The 6683-nt window shown below is 30.5% G+C and overlaps 1 long non-coding RNA gene across 3 annotated transcripts in view; it reads left to right on the top strand.

Annotated features, from left to right (window-relative positions):
• Positions 1 to 2501: 2501 nt before the first annotated feature.
• LOC111083299 overlaps positions 2502 to 6683 on the top strand; it is a 20014-nt gene continuing 15832 nt past the window's right edge. For all 3 annotated transcript variants that reach the window (XR_002608934.1, XR_002608935.1, XR_002608932.1), the window contains exon 1: positions 2502 to 2653. This is a non-coding gene — a long non-coding RNA (uncharacterized LOC111083299). The remainder of the gene's footprint in view (positions 2654 to 6683) is intronic.

The following is a 6683-nucleotide window of genomic DNA, read 5'->3' as shown; positions in this document are numbered from 1 at the left end:
CTGGTGAGAGCCCAAGCAGACCTTAAGGCATCAACAGCCGTAAATAGGAAAACAGCATTGACATTGGAAGCTCTGCTGATAGGATTAAGGTTATTGGAGTGACGAATCAACCACTTTCTGGTGTGAGTGAAGATTTTATATTATTTTTGTTAATGTATTACACTTGTGTTTGTATATTTTGTACTTAAATTTTAATGGATAGTGTCAGCTGCCTTCCATAGTCATGAGTGCATGTGGAAGGTGGTGGCCTAGAGGTTTTTCCTCGTGTGTAGGGTGATTGTATATATTTATTTCGTTTTGTTTTACTTTGTAATGACAAGGTCTGGCCCTTTCATGCTAGAGAATAAGAAGGATTAGGAAGATTTTTTCTATGCAGTTTTCATACGAGATTGTGTAAGCAAGGAAAGGTTAGTTTGTATTTTTATTTTATTGACTAAAGGTTTTTTTCATCTATTTTATGGAATTAAAATTTTGCTTTTGTATTGTCGTAGCCAGGTGTTATGTTTTGTTATAAAGTTAAAGTACAGTGTTTTATTTTCAGTACAATTATTATGATTTTTACACAATGCTCTATCTGTGATCTCCCCACTGCAGATACCAAAACTTGAATTTTAACGTTGTAAGCTGTGAGACTTAGTGCTGAGCCACCAGGAGATACGATATTTATTAAAAATTATGCAAGTTAAAATAATGTATTATATTTTATTTTCATTTTAGATTCAATTAAAGAGTGTTATATATTTTGTTATGAGCCTTTATTTATCTTTTATTTCGTATTTATATCTGAATCATTATTAAAGGTCAAATTAGAATGCTTCATTGCTAAAGGATCATTATTGTATCTTATACTCTTTTGGTTTAGTTTAGTGATTAGTTGTTTGTTGCTGTTTAGGCTGCACACTCTTGAAGTGCATTTTCTTTATTTTTTTAGTTTAGTTTTACTTTTTATAATTGTAAGCATGCACGTGTGCATTGTTTTATCGTTGTTAAATTGTTATTTTATGTATTTCAATAAAAGTTAAAGGGTTTTCTTTTAGTGCTGAATTCTGTGTGTGATTACAAGTAAACGTTAAAGGGGTTTTCGTTTTTGTTTAAGATAAAGATTTTATTTTAACTTTGCTAAAAGTTGTTTGGATGATTTTTTCTGTTATTAAAGTTTTTATAATGTTTGTAGGTTGTAAATCAATGTTAAAGAGTTTTGATCTTATAGCTTAATTGTAATTCACTGTTAAAGGGTTTTTGACGTCTGTGTAGCGTGTATGTGTTTTTAGGGGTGAAGTAAAGTTAATGTGCTCATAGAAAATATTTGTAGTTTAAAGATCATTAGTTTTAAAGTTACTTTTAATTGTTGCTTGAGGACAAGCCTGAAAAAGAGAAGGGAGGAAAACTGTGATATCTAAACATATTATCTTTTTTCTTTCTATTTTGGTGATATAGAAAATTTTGAAATGTTTTAATTATTTGGTTTATATATGTAGTTTTAGCATAAACACATGACCCAGAAGGTCATTGAGATTGTCTTGTTCTAGTTGCTTTTTTTTGTTGTTGTTGTTCATTATAATAGGTTATGTCTATTTTGCCCGAAAGAATATAACAATAAAATAAAGTATCCTAGTTGAAAGTATTAGCAATGTAATATTCTTTGCTGGCTGCGTTGACGATTCCTAAAGGTAACTGCCGACCAAAGCTGTGAGAGAACCGAAATCATGTAGTGATGCTGTTGACTGGACAAAGAAACTGAGCTTACCTATTGAGTTTCAGTGTGATTTCTTTACCTGGTTCTATTAGAAAATTGTCGAGTAAAAACTTTCTTCATGACCACTATGTTCAGTTCGACAAATGTCGATCTTGAGACAACGAAAGCTGTGGAGCTAAACACACTCTAGTAGAAGCAATTGTCTTTTTATATGTGCAAGTATGGATGCTGTACATTCTTTTCGTTTGTCTAATAAAAAAGACTGTTATCACAATTTCCAAATTTTTCGAGCTTCGTGGGTCACACACACACATACTAGGAAAGCTCAATTAAGTTATCATAATTAGAATTAATCTTCTTATTTTCTGGGCAAATCTGCTGCTATTTGTATTTGATACTTGCCAGAAAATCAGTTTTTACTTGCAAATATCACAAAGCCAGCAACCAGCAGAATATTTTCAATAAACAAAATGTTTGTGAATAACGTATTTCTCTTATTTTAACATAAAACATCTTTATCAACCTCTTTTTCTTTTGGTCGCGTTTGTTGTGTTGAAACTCTACACGCATTCTAAGAATCTATTTTTATTGTGGTACTTAAGGTACATAATTTACTTAACTATTGATTAGGTACACCTTGGAACACCTCTCTAAATACTCTACACAACTAATCACAAATAATCGCAATTACAATTAGCATTAATATCTAATTACATTCACCATCAAACAGAAATAATAATAATATAAAAATAAAAGAAATTGATGAAACTATAGCGTCCTCTATATGTATTTAGGGTGACAGAAATAGGATCAACGGATTGATTAACCTAGTCTATTTGATCGTATGTAAATATGGACAAAATCGAAAAGCACCGTACGAATTATGAGTAAAGATTAAACCTAATAGTAGTACGGGTTCATCTCATAAGAAAGAGCGGAACAAGATGTCAAAATGAGGTACACGTTTTTTAAAATGTTTCATAATACAACAACCGATCTGTAATTTGTAAATCACTAAAGTCATATGAATAATGATATAACCTGAATGATATCGATAATTCTAAAGTGTAATGCTTTTAGTATTACTAACATTAGTAATAATACCAACTGCAGTACAGAAAAACCACAACAGAGAAAAATGAGAGGTATCGACATTATACATAATGAAGTTATTTTATACAGAACTGTGTTGTGATGTGTTTTGTTCACGTTATTGGCTCAGAATATTAATTCGAAAATTTTAGATAAACGTTTAGAGCATAAGTTGAAAAGATCCAGGTTTATTTGAAAGCACGTAAATACGCCTTTTATTTTTAACTTTTAAAGTCTTAGATAATGCTAGAAAGGAAGGTTTGGGCTTTTGGGGTTATTGCTGCACAGAAATTACTGTACCGGTATATCTCCAGATCTTTTTTTCCCTCGTCCAAATTGTATCCACAGGATGGGATTTGGCAGGAATAAATTCCATATTCTATCCCATCCACATTTTCATTATATGTGGTTCTTTTGCTACTTGTTTAATTTTTTGTTTTAAACAAAACATATTTCATAAGTACTATTTCATGTTATGTGAACAGCCAAATTCTTTAAAATTTAAGTTATTTACTAAGCTTAAAAATAAAATACAGTAGTAACACTAACATGTGTAAATCTGTCAGATGAAATTTTAATTGATTATAGAAATAGAAGTATTTTTAAATTTGGTTATTTATTAAAACACATCCTGTCAACTTGATAAATAGAATAATGTATGTTTGTTAAGATAAGAAAAACTACATGGCTACTTACAAATAAATCTGACTGGCAGTCTGGCCTTTGTATAAACTCTTGTTGCTATTTAAATACCACTAACATCTGGTTTCTTTATAAGGAAAGCTAACTTAAAACCATGCCTTTGACAGTCCATAAATTTTTTTTTTCAGCATTATAAGATAGTAATTCCATTCAAATTGTGAATTAATGTTGAACAATCTCATCACAAAATCCTATTCCTATAGGTGCTTGCTTCAAAAATGTGATTTTTTTTTTTATAATAGATGTGCATGAGTATTTAGATTTAAGTAAATGATTAAGTTATATTAGATGAGCAAAGTGCCTAAAATAGGACTTTCACAATTTGAAGTTAAACTAGAGATAAAACTCTTGCTTTGGGCAAGAAACATTTTTTTTTTGGTTATGGTATTTTGTAATCGAATGCACAAAGTTTATACAATATAAAGGCAGTGCTGGGTATTTAAAGTGATTAAAACAGTGAAGTGACTTGTCCAGACTACTCACTTATGAGATTAATTACATAGAGTACTGAATGAAGCTGATGGCCATGTAAGGCATCAATGTTACTGTGAAGTTAAAGATAAGTGGGTTAAACCTATGTCATCAAACAGTTTTAGTTCAAAAGACACTTAACTGAGTGGTCTGATCCAAATTGACAAACAGATAGACTTAGCTGGGTATTGGGACAAGTATTAAAACTCAAAAGGGTGACAGCACCAGTATTCTGAATGTCTTTAAAAAAAATTAAAAAATTCACACAATACCTTAACACATAAACAGTGTCTGAGGTGGAGCTCTGAAGGATGACAGATCCATTTCCCAAATACTTTTGCTTCTGCAGTGCATAGTACTATCTACATCCAATCCTCCTTTATGTAAATGGTGATGACATGTATCATGACATCTATCCGTAATTTATTTTTTGCATACTTCAATGAAGTTTGAAAAGCTTCCCACGCTGCACACGTTAGTCTTTTGATTAAATAGATTTAACTGAATTTTTTCATACATGATGATTTGATATAAGAAATACTATCATAATACAGTATTTAAGTTGATACAAATTATCAAATTCAACTGGGTTATTCATGTTCTATCAATGCATTCAGTCCAAATAGTGAGAGTTGTCATCTGTAACTTATGCTGCATCATGAAGACCTGCAGGAATAGGAATGGATGACCAGATGTTATTTTCCTCATGAGTTTAATGTATTTCAATTGTATTTCCAACACACACACACACAAAAGAGAACATCTAGCAACAAAATATTTTGTAAATGGCCTCCACTTTCCCCTTATAGCCACCCTATCTTCCCAATCTTTTTCTCGCTTGATCTCATAATAAGCAGGAATTACTCTAAATAAAATACAACTAAAAAATATACTATAATAAAGAAAACTAAAAGACTAAAATCATAAGTTGTATTTATTGAAAAACTTGTGAATGCCAAACCATTTTGAATAATTACCATTGGGAAGTCATACATGTATTTGTTTTCATGCAGCTTTCCTGCATTTTAAAGTGGTAGTACCTAGCAGCTTAGTTGATTTGTGTGATGGGAGGGTTTTTGAATGCAAGAGCCAATGAAATAACATATTAATTTAAAACAAATCCATTAATAAAGAACAAGAAGCACTCCAATTTTGTATGTGCATCTTGTAAATGAAAAGACAGGAAACTGTGCAAGATTATTTTTTATATTTCAGAAATTAAATTAAACAATCATATCAAAGTATTAACATTTATTGTTTCAGTGGCCTCCATCTCTCCCCCACACCCCCACTACAGCCATCTTCTCCTCCCAACATTCTTGAACTTACAGTACGTACGATGATAGTTATATTTGAGCTAATGAACTCTTCAGAAACACGTGGACATGAACACACACATCTCATGGCCTGTTACTTGAGCTAATAAACATTTAAAACCAGGTTAATTATACAACTTCCCGAGAAAGGAAAAACTATTAAACATCTCAGTAACATAATGTTGAAAAACGAAAAATAAAGCATGTAAGTATATCATTAACCTTTTACGTATGGGTGGGGGTCAAAGTGTGATTCAAAATAGTATTATGTACTTGATGTCAGAGTTAAACTATTTGTGTTATCCTATATTGCTGATTCAACAACAGTTCATTGTAGAGGAGAGTAAATAACAAGTACAAAATATAAGGATGCTAAAAAACTAGATATACATTTCAGAGGTTCTAGAAGTTATGTAAATACAATATGCAAACTTTATGATGGACAAAAATATTTATACTTCACATGAACATCACCTTGCACTCTGACATATCAGTCTAATTCAGACTAACATAATTAATTTATAGATATGTTGAACACAAAACCGTGTAAATTCTCTGATTTTTGTGTACAACATACTTGTACATTTTGCAAAATTTTAGCGAATTTTCATGTAGATATGCCTAGTAAATTTGGAATTATAGTATATTCATTTTCCAACACAGGTTCATTTCAATGGACTGAGCTTATGCACATTCAGGTAACACTTATTATATATGACATTGAAAAACAAACAAAAAAAACATTTAAACATCTGAGTAACATAAGATTTTGATTATGATAACCATAAAAGAAAAAAGCTATTTCCAGTAACATAATTATATATAACAGGTAAATGATACACATTGTCCATGTCTGTATAATTTTCTGTATTTTCAATGATGCCACTCTTTGCACTGTGAATATTATACTATGAAATTGTTACTTGTAAAATGTGGCTGTCTGCATACACTGTACACTTTTATATTTTATGATATGCATCTTGGTGTATTACCTCTTTTAGCTTTATTGTGAGGAAATGGTGACATCCCTTACAAGATGTGTATTCGTGTGTTCCCACATTTTGGACTGGTCCAAAATACAGTTGAGAAATGTCAAAAATTATAGTTATAGTATGGTTGCCAGTTGTTAATTAAAAAGGCTTTTATTTATACTTCTTAATAGTATAAATATATACTGTGTTATTGTTGGGCTTAGAATTCTTCTACAGTAAGTCTCTGTGACTTGTTGGCGATAAAGTCAACAATAAATAAATAAACAGCACGTATTTCACTTTGTTTCCAAATTAATATATATATTCAGAACAAGTTAAACGTATGTACAACAAATTCACAATATACAGATTATACGCATATTATAAACACTATATATATATATATTATATATATATATATATATATATATATAA

The sequence above is a fragment of the Limulus polyphemus genome, unplaced genomic scaffold, assembly GCF_000517525.1.
Source record: "Limulus polyphemus unplaced genomic scaffold, Limulus_polyphemus-2.1.2 Scaffold139, whole genome shotgun sequence".
Lineage (NCBI taxonomy): Eukaryota > Metazoa > Arthropoda > Merostomata > Xiphosura > Limulidae > Limulus > Limulus polyphemus.
The sequence above is the reverse complement of the archived record's forward strand: the minus strand, read 5'-3'. Positions and strand labels throughout refer to the sequence as shown.